At 40.0% G+C, this 15,261-nt stretch overlaps 1 protein-coding gene and 1 long non-coding RNA gene across 2 annotated transcripts in view; both read left to right on the top strand.

Annotated features, from left to right (window-relative positions):
• Positions 1-15,261, top strand: part of Pola1 (DNA polymerase alpha 1, catalytic subunit) — a 300,929-nt gene that overhangs the window by 247,236 nt on the left and 38,432 nt on the right. The gene's annotated exons all lie outside the window — the stretch shown is intronic.
• Positions 4,530-15,261, top strand: part of LOC125344169 — a 12,106-nt gene continuing 1,374 nt past the window's right edge. The window contains exon 1 of the long non-coding RNA XR_007209424.1: positions 4,530-4,589. This is a non-coding gene — a long non-coding RNA (uncharacterized LOC125344169). The remainder of the gene's footprint in view (positions 4,590-15,261) is intronic.

Here is a 15,261-nt window from a genome sequence, read left to right as displayed (position 1 = left end):
AATGTCCATTCCCAGGACCACCCACCCTCCTCCAGAACCCATGTATATATAGTAAAAGCTAGCCGTTTGCCTGCTGGGTTTTCTAGTAATATATAGTTCTAGTTCTCTAATGGCCTTGCTGTCTTTGAATTTCTCCCAGCATTCCAAATATGTGATTTGGTTTGCTAGCGTTTATCATGTCTTAAAATGTCTACAGATAGCTTCAGAGAATGCTCCTGAAGGTGGAAAGGTAAGGACTGCTGAGAAGCCTGCAAACTGGTCTTTTTTTTTTTTTTTTTTTTTTTACCAGTCCTGGGGCTTGAACTCAGGGCCTGAGCACTGGCCCTGGCTTCTTTTTGCTCAAGGCTAGCACTCTACCACTTGAGCCACAGCCCTACTTCTGGCCGTTTTCTATATATGTGGTGCTGAGGAATCGAACCCAGGGCTTCATGTATACGAGGCAAGCACTCTTGCCACTAGGCCATATTCCCAGCCCCTGCAAACTGGGCTTCTCTCATCTTCCCATCACACAACAGCAGGCAGATACACATATTGATGACAGGTAGGTTTGCAAATAATACTATTAATAGGCTGGGCTAAGGGAGAAAATAGTAATCCCACAAGAAATCTGGTACCTATGTCTTGGGTGTAACCTGCAAGATAAACTCTCACTGAGTAATCATTACACAATGTAATTGCAGGAGACGGAGCAACTTAGAAAATCTATTCCTGGTTTGCCTCTGACTCACTTACAATGGCATGGGCAAACCATTATTATTCTTTGATTTCATTGTCTTATTCGTTCAAAAAAAGGGAGGGGAAATAACATGTGTTTAAAAAGCACTCTGAAATTCTTCTGAAAGGAGGTCTGTAAGTGCAAAGTACTATTGTTGTTGTTATTATTATTATTAGTGTCTTGGTATGATTTCATTTTAATGCCATGTATGTCACAGATGTTTCAGTTTTCCCATTGATGAAATTACAAAACACTTCCATCTCATCTGTTTCACGGCATTGCTAACAGTTTAGCACATCTTTATTTTAACCTATTAAAGTATATGTCTAAAATAGATCTCATTAATAAAATATAATTACCAAATTAAATATATCCATACTGCGTTCTATTGTTTTTTTTTCTCCTTAAAAATGTGGTTACCAACAACTACTAAATAAGACCTTTAATTACTGCCAATCTTCTCTTGAAAGTAACAACGCTTATCTTGAGTAGTTTGAACTGTAAGTGGTATTCACTACACAGTGGGGTTGTAATATGATTATGAAGTGTACCAAGTTAGTGATAAATAAGCGTGATAAACCATATATTTGTATTAGAAATAATATCTGAATTATCAACTGAATAAAAAGGCCACAGTTGTTAGTTCCTTGGGGTGTAGGTATATGATAAAAATAAAATACAGTTAAGTATGTTTGAAATTTTAAAAAAAAATGTGTTTGCTTCCATATGCAGTACGGAAACCTTTTAAATTTAATGGGTTCCTGAGAACACAGCATTGAAATTACTGGGGGAATTAAAAGGTTTGCTTTACTTTCTGACAGTAAGCTTTTCCATTTTTTTTTTTAATTTCTCAACTCATTCACCAGTAGAGACTTTTAGCTTTTATAGAAAATACTGTCGATCTTCCCCTGGTTTCTGGCAAATCTTCAATGGAGTAGTAATGGGGAATTTTTTTTCAAATTTTTATTATCAAACTGATGTACAGAGAGGTTTACAGTTTCATACGTTAGGCATTGGATACATTTCTTGTACTGTTTGTTATCTTGTCCCTCATACCCCCTCCCTCCTCCCCCTTTCCCTTCCCCCCCGGAGGTGTTCAGTTCACTTACACCAAACAGTTTTGCAAGTATTGCTTCTGTGGTTGTTTGTCTTTTTTTACCCTGTGGCTCTCAAATTTGGTATTCCCTTTCAATTTCCTACTTCCAATACCAGTATACACAGTTTCCAATATACTCAGATGAGATAGTGTAGGTACAACCACAGGAAGGTGATACAAAGAACATCAATAATAGAAGCTACAGATACACATGGGACGTTGAAAGTAGTTACAACTGTGATATAACAATTGTTTCCATAACATGGAGTTCGTTTCACTTAGCATCATCTTATGTGTTCATAAGGGTCTTGTGATTGGGCCTTGTGATGCTCTGCTATGACTTGCCTAAACCTGTACTAATTATTCCCAATAAGGGAGACCATAGAGTCCGTGTTTCTTTGGGTCTGGCTCACTTCACTTAGTATAATTTTTTCCAAGTCCTTCCAATTCCTTACACATGGGACAATGTCATTCTTTCTGATAGAGGCATAAAATTCCATTGTGTATATGTACCACATTTTCCTGATCCATTCGTCTACTGAGGGGCATCTGGGTTGGTTCCAGATTCTCGCTATGACAAATTGTGCTGCGATGAACATTGTTGTGCTGGTGGCATTACTGTGATTTTGTTTGTGGTCTTTTGGATAGATACCCAAAAGTGGGGCTGCTGGGTCATAGGGGAGTTCTATATTTAGCCTTCTGAGGAATCTCCATACTGCTTGCCAGAGTGGCTGAACCAGTTCACATTCCCACCAACAATGAAGTAGGGTTCCCTTTTGGCCACATCCCCTCCAACAATTGTTATTGTTAGTTTTCTTGATATAGGACATTCTTACTGGAGTGAGATGGAATCTCAATGTTTTGATTTGCATTTCTTTTATGGCCAGTGATGTAGAGCATTTTTTCATATGTTTCTTGGCCATTCTCATTTCCTCATCAGAGAAGTCTCTTTGTAAGTGTTTTTTTGTTGTTGTTGTTTTTTGTTTTTTGGCCAGTCCTGGGGCTTGGACTCTGGGCCTGAGCACTGTCCCTGGCTTCTTCCCGCTCAAGGCTAGCACTCTGCCACTTGAGCCACAGCGCCACTTCTGGCCATTTTCTGTATATGTGGTGCTGGGGAATCAAACCACGGCCTCATATATATGAGGCAGGCACTCTTGCCACTAGGCCATATCCCCAGCCCCTCTTTGTAAGTCTTTAGCCCACTTGATGAGGGGGCTATTGATTCTTTGCGGTTTTGTTTTGGAAGAAGGTAATTTTTTTAGTTCTGCATATATTTTAGATATGAGGCCTTTGTCTGTTGAATGTCCGGTAAAGATCTTCTCCCAGTCTGTGGGCTTTGTCTGCGAGCTATGTCCTTTGCCGTGCACAAGCTCTGCAATCTGATGCAGTCCCATTTGTCCAACCTTTCTTTGATTTGTATCCTTTCTGGGTCATTGTTAAGGAAGTTCCGTCCTGCGCCAAGGAGCCCAAGTGTTTCTCCTACTCCTTCCTTTAGTGTTTTCAGGGTGTCTGTTTTGATTTCGAGGTCTTTAATCCATTTGGAATTGATTTTGGTGCAGGGTGATATATAAGGATCTAGTTTTAGTTTGTTGCATGTGTTGAGCCAGTTTGCCAGCACCACTTATTAAAGAGGCTATCTTTCTTCCAGACTATAGTTTTAGCTCCTTTATCAAAGATTAAGTAGGCGTAGTTCTGTGGGTTCATGGGAATTTTTTTTAATTACAGTAAAATTTAGGCATAAGACCATGCAATAATATAACTTTCCTTTTCTTGTCTATTTTTCTCTTTTCAGTTATATTTTAACAATTAACATTGAACTTTTCTCTGTTTCACCATAGAGGTCCAGGAAGGAGTAAATTGTGGGAAATTATTTGTAAGAGTGTCCTAAGATTGGGTCCAAGGACAAGGAAATACAGCTGCCTGCCATGGAGTCTTAGATACAACAGATTGCATAGTAGAATCCATAGTCATATATGATACTTTTTTGTTTTCTTGGCGAATACTTAAATTTTTAAATTAAATACTATAAATGAAGAATTCCTGGGGCTGGGAATATGACCTACTGACAAAAGTGCTTGCCTCGTATACATGAAGTCCTGGGTTCAATTCCCCAGCACCACATATATAGAAAATAGCCAGAAGTGGTGCTGTGGCTCAAGTGGCAGAGTGCTAGCCTTGAGCAAAAAGAAGCCAGGGACAGTGCTCAGGCCCTGAGTTCAAGGCCCAGGACTGGCCAAAAAATAAAGAATTCCTATAGAAAGCCAATTTTTTGCCTTTCCAGAAAATTAGTTAACATTCCTGAATGGGCATAACTTGAGCAGTGACTATGCAGTTTACATCAAACATGGGCTCTCCAATTTGTCATAGCCCCCACTTCACTCATTTTTGTTACTTGTATGGTTGCTATATTTGTTTGCTAGAAAGTATGCACAGGTATGTTTCTTTTTCTTTATTATTTTAACCAAAACACAGAAAGGAAGCCATAGAACTTGGGTTTTGAACAATAGGTATAGAGCTAACATTAAAAATGAAGATAGAGCTGAACACTGGTGGCTTATGTCTGTAATCCTAGCTACTTAGGAGGCTGAGCTCCGAGGACTGCAGTTCAAAGCCAGGCCAAACAGGAAAATTGTGACACTTGTATCTCCAATTAACCACCAGAGGGCTGGGAATATGGCCTAGTGGTAAAGTGCTCTCCTGGTATACATGAAACCCTGCGTTCTGTTCCTCAGCACCACATATATAGAAAAAGCCAGAAATAGAGCTGTGGCTCAAGGGGTAGAGTGCTACCCTTGAGCAAAAAGAAGCCAGGGCAGTGCTCAGGCCCTGAGTTCAAGCCCCAGGACTGGCAAAAAAAAAAACAAAAAAAAAAACAATTAACCACCAGAAAACTTGAAGAGGTGCTATGGCTTAAAGTGGTAGACTGCAAGCTCCAGGACAGTGACCAGGCCCAGAGTTCAAGTGCTATGACGAGCCAAAAAGTAAAATAAAAAAAAAAAAAAAAAAAAAAAAAACAGAAAGAGCTAGGTACTGGTGGCTCATGCCTACAGTTCTAACTACTCCGAAGGCTAAGATCTGAAGATCTTGGTTTGATGCCATCCCAGGCAGTTAAAGTATGTGATACTCTTATTTCTAATTAACCATCTAAAGACCAGAAGTGGTAGAGCACCAGCCTTGAGTGAGAAAGCTAAGGAACAGTGGCTAAGGCCCTGGGATCCAGCCCCAGTACTGACAAAACAAAACAAAGCAACACAAAACAAAACAACTGGGTGCTTGGTGGCTCACACTTATAGTCCTAGCTACTCAGGAGGCTGAGATCTGAGGATGGTAATTCCAAGCCAGCTAAGGCAAGAAAGTCTGTGAGACTACTATCTCCAATTAACCACCAGAAAACTGGAAGTGGCACTGTAGCTCAAAGTGGTAAAGTGCTATCCTTGAGCAAAAGGCGCTTAGGGACAGCACCCAGGCCCTGAGTTTGAGCCCCATGACTGACAAAAAAAAAAAGAATAGATGTACAAGACATACTAAGATACAACTCTTTTTCAGATTATTCATCTAGACTATCACTATCTAATCAGATTTTCTACAGTGATGGAAATATTCTCTACCTGTGCTCTCTAATGCTGGAGCCCCTAGCCACATGCAGCTCTTGAACACTTTCATCTGACTAGTACAACTGTGGAACTGAATTTTCTATTTTATTTGGTTTAAAGTAGTATAGATTGGGCTGGGGATATGGCCTAGTGGCAAGAGTGCTTGCCTTGTAAAGTAGTATAGATTGACAATCATGCGAGTGGCTAACGTACGAGGCAGCATAAGACTCTAGAGTTCTTTTATTCCTTCATTGTATGATATCTGTAATGGTCTTACTCGGTGTTTTTTCTTTTCTTTGTTTCTTTTTGTCAATTGTGGGGCTTGAACTCAGGATCTCTTTGTGCTCAAGGCTAGTCCTCTACCACTTGAGCCACAGTGCCACTTCCAGTTTTTGAGTAGTTAATTGGAGATAAGAGTCTCACGAGGACTTTCCTGCCTGGGCTGGCTTGGAACCACGATCCTCAGAGCTCAGCTTCCTGAGTAGCTAGGATTACAGCTGGCACCTGGCTGATCATCTTCTTAAACACTTCCCTGCCTCCCATACATGCACCTCGGGATATTTTATTATCCTAAGTAGTGCCAGAACAAGCTTAACCATCACATTCTAGCACACTGGTAGCTCTGGTACCCAGTGTTTTAGGATGCCACATGCTGTAATTCAAAATATCTATTGCTATCCAAATGAACCATTTGGTATCATTTGATTTTAAAATCTTTATCTTAATTTCTCCCCTTTTCATTTTCCCTCCCTAGGTCACTGGTACCTTGTCACTGCAACAGGAGGTTTATTTATGTGCCTTGATATCTATACTTTCTGTTATTTTAAAGCTACCTCTCTATATCTGCACACTGACCTTTTTTCAGTGCTGGGGGTGGAACCCAGAGCGTCACACATACTAGGAATGTTAACAGTCCCCTTGAACATTAAGAGAAATATGAGAGTCAGTGTCTATAAAAAAAGAAGAATGTCTTCACCCACAATGAAGTCTTAACAACGGACAGTTACCATTTTAGACATTGTTCTGTAAAATATCCAAATACAAAGCCATTCAGAGTTCACACTTGCCTTTCAGTGTTTGATATGCATGATTATTTAGTGATAGGCTGTCCACTTACTTTGTTGGGTATGTTGACTCCAACCATATGAAAGTGCTGAGATTTGACCATTTTGACATGTAAAAACATGGAAGCTTTACATACTCCATCCTGATATTACAGGTACAGAATTGCTTTCTCTCCCTTTGCTGGTTTTCCCTATTTTTCTTTCAATTAGTACTTCTACTTCATCAACCTTCTCTCTGCTACTACCCTTTTGACATTTTTTCTAGTGCCCTTCTCTTCTCAGATAATTCCCTAAATCTATTTAGCTTCACAATTAGGAGCACAAAGAAGCCTGGTTGCATAGCACCTTCATGATGCAATCCGTACTTATCACTTCAAGTGTTTGACCTGTTTTGAGATTTTCATTATCCTAAAAGGGTAACATCATTGAATAGGTTTATTGCCCAATAAATAAGCCACCATAGTCTCTTTTCCGATGAAAAAAGCAGAAGGAAAAACATCAACTGTTTTGTTCAACACTGATAGAAGCCATTCTATGGGATGTCTTTGTCATGACATGACTGTCTAAAGTATCTCTGGAGGATAAAAATAACTAATAAGTACCCTTTGTTACATTCACTTTTTGTTTCACTGAATACAAATTATTAGATCTTTGCAGTTTTAAATAATCCACTGTTTTTGGATCTATAATCTCAAAAAATGAAATATATTAGCCCTTATGGTTAAAAATGCTAGAGACATCAACAATCATTTAGTTTAAAACTATAGAAATCAGGGCTGGGGATATAGCCTAGTGGCAAAAGTGCCTGCTTCGGATACACGAGGCCCTAGGTTTGATTCCCCAGCACCACATATACAGAAAACGGCCAGAAGCGGCGCTGTGGCTCAAGTGGCAGAGTGCTAGCCTTGAGCGGGAAGAAGCCAGGGACAGTGCTCAGGCCCTGAGTCCAAGGCCCAGGACTGGCCAAAAAAAAAAAAACTATAGAAATCATATCTTTGTTTTTTATCCATTTATATTTATAATATCATTTCCAGAGTGATAAAACATTGATTTTTTTTCAAACTCATACATCTTTTTGTTATTCACTTGCCATTTTTATCTTTTAAATAGATTTGTCAGTAGTCGATAATAAGTAAACAAAAATAAATTGAAAAAAATTTTAATTGAACTCTCCAACCTTTTACATTCATGTTTGTCTTCACAATAATCTGCTAAGTAGATGTTATTATCGTCATTTTACAGATGTGATACAAGTTCAGGAGTTATTTTCTAAGATGGTAAATTAAATCTAGCATAGACTCATAACTTTGGACCGGCAGACTCCAAAGTCTTAAGCCCTATTGCCCGTCCTCTATGTCACACTTCCTGTTTTAAAAAGAAATCCTTAAATAGTGATTTGTGTTTTGCAAATATCAATTGCCTACTCTGCCCTGGGCATAGTCAAGGCATTGGTTCCTTGTGGCACATTCTATAAAGGAGAAAAAAATCATTTCAGACAGTACCAAGCCCTACGGAGACAGTAAAGAGGCAAGAGTTGATAGAAATGAAGATAGAACGTTTGAAGAACATAAAGTGCTTAGGCTGAGACTTGAAAGACAAGAAGCCAGGCATAGAAAAGTCTGGAAGCCAGTCATTCTATATCAAGCAAAACCAGCCTCAGGCTGGAACATCTTGCCACAGCCAGGAGACCAGGGTGGCTAGAGGATATCAGCAGTGGACAGTAATGAAGCAAAAGTTGGAAACAGACTGGAGCTAGATCTATGAGGAGGGTTTTATGTAAGAGAGTGGGATATTTTATTTTTTACTTTATCATGGGAAGCTTCTGGACACTTGTGGCTAGGAGAATGGTGTGATCTCCTATAGAATTTATAAAAGATCACTCTGGGGGCTGTGAACATAGTTTGGTAGCAGAACAGTTGCGCAGCTTGCACAAGGCCCTGAGCTCCACCCCCAGCACCATCACAATAAAAAAGATCACTGTGGGTACTGCCTCATGAGTGACACTAAACCAGCTTGGGGAAGACTCTTCTACCAAATGTCCGACTCCCAGGAACATCTCATCATTTTTCCCTAGAAATGATGCCCAGAGGCCTGGTGGAAAATGCCAAAGCCTAAAAATTTTGTGTGTTCATCAGGGAGATTCCAGAAAACCCCACAACTATAAAACATGACAGAGACAGGGCTGGATTATTCCTGCCTCGGCTTGCTGTTTGTTGCATGCTCTGCTAAGCAGCTTCTAAGAACTGAAAACATAGAGTATAACAGCGACTAAATTTGTAAATTGTGTTATCTCAACATATAGTCGTGGATACAAATCAAGAATTGTGATATACAAAACTTCTTACTAGGTAGTACATTGATTCTAAGTGCTCACTAGGAAGTTATGTTTTGGTTTTTGTTGTTGTTGATGTTTTGTTTTTTTAACCATTTGTTTCTGTTCCATAATTTTTGTTGTTGTTTTCTTTTGGTACATTTGAAGAATGTCACGAGCTTAAAACAAAACACACTTTTTATTTGGATTTTGTGTCTTGAACTTTTGAGTGTGAATTTTGACGGTTGAATTTTTAGTGTTTTTAGTCACTGGTTTTTTAATTAGTGTTTCTAATTACTATTTTTTTTAAAATACACTAAGTACTTTTGCTGGTAATAGAAGATAATAATTCCTTTTAAAATCTGACTGTTGCTAGATTCACATTTGCTTCTCTGTTTTTGTGAACAACTGATCAAATTAGATTCGTCACTCTTGGCTTGTGGTGATTTGAAATTGAAATGGAATATATTAAAGCAGCCAGCCACACTGATTACATTGCAAGCCTCATTTAATTTCATACATTCACACATTACAGTGAAAGGCAGTAGTTTTTTTTTTAATGCATGATTGTGACTGTACCTTGAGCAACTCCAAAGGTCATCTGTAATGGGTGCATAATTTGTTAGTGTTAGATATCTGATTTGTGGTAGGTGTTCCTCAGCCTGATTTGTGCTAGTAGTAAATACAATGAGCATAAAAAGTCAAATCTCTAAGAAGTTCAGCCTGTCACATCTGGTAGTATTGTCTTATTCTTCAATGGTCAGTAGACCACAGTAAATCACAGAATAGCTGTCATCCTTAAATCGAGAAAGTGCCAGTACCAAGTCCCTGTAGCACAGGGGTTAAATGAGCTATTCTTCTTAAGAGTGCAGGTTGGCCCCTGTGAGGGTTCTAGGAGTATTACTAGCATATCTAACAAATAGCATTTGCTCACGCTACTTAAGCCCTAGTACCAAGTCCTAAAAAGGCCTTAAAATGACTTTTTCAGTCCCTTGTGGCGAGGACATTTTGTGAGCTTGTTCTCCCCCCCCCCCGCCCCCCACTTTTCCACTAACTTTTTTTCCTATGTATCTTGCTGCGGCAGTCATTGTGGAGTGGTGCCCAAAGATTCAGAGCAGAGTTAAGGCAGTTGCTGCCCTCAATTGAATTATAACCATGTGTCCCGCTGCACGGTTTCTATGGTGTGAAACCTCTTTAAAGTCAGTTCCATGATGCAGGAATGTCTCTGTCCATGAACCAGGTTGCACGAGGCAGTCCTTAGTGCCCATTACTTGGTCACATGTGGAGTTAGTGCTGTGCTGGGGAGAGAGGGCTCGTGTGAGATTTTTTTTGAAAAGTCAGCTGCTTTGAGAGCTTGACTACAGATTTGCCTTTTATTTTGGTTATGATGATAGAGACCTGGTTCGTTTTTGATCTGTTGTTGCTTGCAGTTTAAGGTTGTTTGGAGATGTGTAGATTTGTGGGGGGTTTTGTTGGCTTTGATCAACCAAATTGTTATTTTCCAGCTTTCGATAACAAGAAAGCCCTAAAACCATTTTTTTAAGAAAAGCTTTATTACTGACATCCCTGAATAGGAAAAAAAAAATAGAACAAATAACTCTACATTCTTTTTCCTATTGGAAGAATTGCTTCTTAGTCCTTTATTTATTTATTTATTTTATACATTGTAACTCAAGATTTCCTAGGAAGATAACATAGACTTTATAGACTACTGTAGGGTAGTAGAAATTGAAGTGTCATTTTAAGAGAGCTACATTCTAGTCTGTGCTCTGTGTAATTCTAGTGTCACTAAGTAGTTCTGGGGAAAACCAAGTTCTCTGGCTGAAAAGTTGGACAATGTTATGGTCGATAGCTTCTCCTCCTTTGTTGTTCTTATTATATGTTAGCAAACTGAAAGGTTAAACAGATCTTGAAAGAGAGAAATCGAATTCTGTTTTGTTTTTGTTTTCTGGTAAAAGGGTTTGAACTCAGGGCCTTAAGCTTGCCCAGATTCTTGTTTGGCTGGAGTTATACCACTTGAGTCACATCTTCAGCCTAGCTTTTTGCAAGTTGTTTGGGAAATAGAATCTTTTCTGCCCCAACTGGCTTTGAATTGTGATCCTCTGAATCTCATGCTCCTGGATAGGTAGGATTACATGCATGAGCCACTGGCACTAGGCCTTCATTTTGTTTTAAACCAGTTCTGTCCATATTTATATGGTTGCAGAAGAGAGTTTGAGATATGTTAGAATCGAATTTGAGCAATTGTTCTCTTGTAGGTTCAATTAGAAGACCTCTCCATCTTGGGTACTGATACAATTGGGAGTGCCTGATATGCACTTAGCCACCATGAAAAATAATACAAAAGTATAAGTGTGACCTTGACTGAGTGCTCTAATTGGTACAGTAAGTCCACACTACCTCGAAATGTCAATGAGCTGGAAAAAATGGCATTGGGCAGCAGCCTGCAGCAGAAGCAACAGCACGGGAGTCAAGAGTTCTGGTTGCCTGGAAATGTGTAGAAAAGGCCCAAAATATGTAAGAGAGAAACAAATATTACCTGTGAAGTATAATTCACAGTACTGAGGGATTGTGGGTAAGGAAGAAAAGCAGTGAAGGAAAAAATAGATTCTGGTGGGGGAGACTAACAGGACTGTTACCTCATACGGGTCATTATCTGTTGGTTTTGATAGCTCCCAGACCCCAGGACTCATGGACATCACTGTGTTGCACTGCAAGGCTGAGCCTAAGGTGTAAGAAAAATAGTGTCTTATGCCTGTAATCCTAACTACTTGGAAGGCTGAGATCTGAGGCTTGAGATTCAAAGTCAGCCTAGGCAGGAAAAGTCTGAGACTCTTATCTCTGCTTAGTTACCCGGCCTAGAGCACTAAACTTGAGCAAAAAACATCAAGGACAGTGCCTGGGCCTTAAGTTCAAGCCCTAGGACTGGTGTACACCCCTCCACACACACACTCACAAGGGGGGGGGTGGAGAAAAGAAAAATAGTATTAATCGGGTCCATGGCAAAGACCACTTGCTGGTTTCATATAGAAAATATGGGCTCTGTTCTGCCAGACATTTTGATTTTTCAAGCAGAGCAAGAAATATGGATGTTCCTATGAAATTATCTAGTTGAAACATTGGCTCAATGGGGAATACTGAATGAGGATATAATCTTGACTGATGGGCAAAATTTGGTGTAGAAAATGTGGCAATATGTGGTCAAGTTGAAGGTGTACAAACATAGGACCCAGCAGTTTCCCTTCTGGGCACAGGCCCTTCTACCCAAGTTACTTAGGAAGGATTTCATGGAGATTGCTCCGGAGACATTCAGCCTATGATTTTAAACCTAAATGAAATAGAAAACTTTACTTGAATCTTATATTCCCTACCCCACTTCTTTCTGATATCTAAGGCTCTCAGGGGAAAGCTGGGCATGTGTTCTTCACTTCTCTGGCTTTTAGTTCACCCAGCAGCTCTATTGCTCACACGGAATCCCGTGACTTCCTAGTTACCAAGCTCACCTAGTGGAATCTTGCCAGTCCATCTTTTACTATTGATCTCTGCCCCATTTGTTTCCTATTCTTAAAATGATTTCCTCTTACAGAAATAAACGTGAAGACCACAATTGGTGGTGAGACATTAATCCCTATTATTATCGTTTGAAAATTTGTGCTTCCTCTGTATCATAGAGTATTATAAAAGCATTACAACTTGCTTTTACAGAACATGTATTATGTAGCACAGGGAAATGCTACAGTATATGTGGAGTAACAAAAACAGGTTTCTGGCTTAACATAACTGTAACCCCTCTGTACATTACTTTTACAATAACAATTAAAAAATTAAAAGAAAAAGAAAAGCCAGGAGCCAATAGCTCATGCCTGTAATCCTAGCTACTCCGGAGGCTGAGATCTAAGGATCAAAGTTCAGCCCTTGCAGAAAAGTCCCCGTGACACTCTCTTCAATTAACAATCAAAAACTGGGTCTGGGGGCTGGGGATATGGCCTAGTGGCAAGAGTACTTGCCTCCTATACACGGGGCCCTAGGTTCGATTCCCCAGCACCACATATACAGAAAACGGCCAGAAGTGGCGCTGTGGCTCAAGTGGCAGAGTGCTAGCCTTGAGCAAGAAGAAGCCAGGGACAGTGCTCAGGCCCTGAGTCCAAGCCCCAGGACTGGCAAAAAAAAAAAAAAAAACTGGGTCTGAACAGTCAGTGCACTTTCACTTATAGACACACACACACACACACACACACACACACACACACACACACACACACACACACACACACACACACACCTTCATACATGTCAGTTTAGGAAGAGGCCAGCAGGAAATGTAGTGAAGCGCTAGCAGTTGTTTTCCTGACAAGCAGTGTCCCGAGAACATTATAGTCTCCAGTTTTCCCTCTGTTCTCATCTAACTCCATTCTCCATGGATGATCTCTTCTGAGATACATATACCACCGACTTCAAATCCAGCTTCAGCAGTTCAGTCTTCTTTCACGTTGACATTCAGACTTCACTACTTAATGTTCTCCCGTGTGTTTCACTTAGATGACCCACAAACATGTCTGAAAACCCATGTGTCCCAAACTGACGTCATTCTATTCTACTTTCCTGACCAGCTGTTGCTTCTGCCCTCCCTTCCCTGCTCAGTGCTAGAAAATGGTCTGACAGTCCTTTCCTTCTCTTCATATCCAGTCTGTCTCTGGGATTTGAAAGCTGATTCTACCTCGAGGCCTTCCTAATGATCCTTCCTTCATCCCCTTTTTACTTGCCACTGCCATAGCTAAGGCAGTGCTCTCAACAGGACTACCAAACAAATCTTACTAACTCCTTGATCTTTCTAAACATACTCTGTCCATTGCCATAGCCACATGAGCCAGCCCAGGCTACATAGAGAATTCTAGACCATCCTGGACAGCAAAGTAAGACCTTGTCTCAATGAATAAGCAAATAAAGGAATATATTATGTCCAATATGCTTCATTAATATTTGTGTATTTATAATATACTTGAAATGATAGTTTTGTTTGTTTATGACAAGGCCTTTACATTGCTCAAGCTGGCCTTGAATTCAGGATCCTCCCACCTCAGCCTCCTGAGTGCGGGGATTACAAGTATAAGCCACCACACCTGGCAAGGCTAATAGTTTAGGTGTATTGGACTAAGTGAAATGTTACATCTTACTTTACCTATTTTGTTTTAGGATTATTATATATTGGTTCTAGAAAGTGGAGACCAGCATATATGGCTAGCATTATACTCCTACTAGGCCACGTAGTGGATAAGCATCCATATTCTCTTTGATTTATCCTCCACATTGATGTCATAGTGTTCTTACTGAAAAACAAACTCTCTGAGCTTTGGAAGTTAATGGCTAGCTCAGCACACATGGTGTCTTCCCCAAAAATGTTCCATTTCAAAAACTTCCAAAACACAAAGCATTCAGCTAGATTCACCTGATAAATTGTCAGCTTTCAGCTCCTGATCTATTGACTGTCATCTTTTTGGCACCTTTCCCTTCAAATATTTTAGTATCTGTATAAACAACTGATAACCCTGCAAACAGGTTGAAGTACCAGTGAGCATATCAAAAAGTTCCTCATGTCAATATTGTACTTATAGGGTATGTGACTTAGTGGTACAGCATTTGCCTAGCATGCACAAAGCCTTGGGTTTGATCTCTGGTGCCACCAAAAAAAGCAAAATAGAATTCTGTACTCATGCTAAATGAGTCTTATACAGAATCATAAAGGACAGCTACATTCCTGATACTCCTGTTGAAGATTGTCCACTGGGCTATGTACCTTGTGCTAGTAGACCAGGTGTGTGAATGGGCGCTCTGAGGAGACCATAGTGACTGCAAGGACCCAGCCTGCACTTAGAGCTGATGGTGGGTGAGCCACCTGGGAAAGGAAACTTGTGTATTGACCATGTCAGAGAGATTAGATAAGAAGCTACTCTGAAAGATTGATGCTTATGAGATGATCTGGCAGAGGGAGAATAAACAAGGATATTGAATAAAATAGTTCCCTCCCCCCAATAAAGAGTTCTGAACTATTAAATAAAATTAAACAATTATATCCTAAAAGTATTTGGAATCTGGAATATGTGTCGTCAGTGGGATCCAGGGTGGCCAATAAACTTAAAAAAATATATTCAAGCCGGGTGTCTGTGGTTCAAACCTGTAATCCCAGCTACTCAGGTTCAAGGCCAGCCTGGGCAGGAAAGTCCTTGAGACTCTTATCTCCACAGTTAAGCACCAGAAGACTGGAAGTGGTGCTGTGGCTTAAGTGGTAGAGTGCTAGTCTTGAGCTGAAGAGCTCAGGAACAGCGCCCAGGCCTGGAATTCAAGCCCCACAACCGACACACACACACACACACACACACACACACACACACACACACACACACACACACACACACACACACACACGGCAAAAAAAAAATATATATATATACACACACACAATTATCCAGTACATTTACCAAAAA

The sequence above is a fragment of the Perognathus longimembris genome, chromosome 28 (assembly GCF_023159225.1).
Source record: "Perognathus longimembris pacificus isolate PPM17 chromosome 28, ASM2315922v1, whole genome shotgun sequence".
NCBI classification, from domain to species: domain Eukaryota; kingdom Metazoa; phylum Chordata; class Mammalia; order Rodentia; family Heteromyidae; genus Perognathus; species Perognathus longimembris.
Note: the sequence above shows the minus strand (reverse complement) of the source record. Positions and strands in the feature narration are given on the sequence as shown.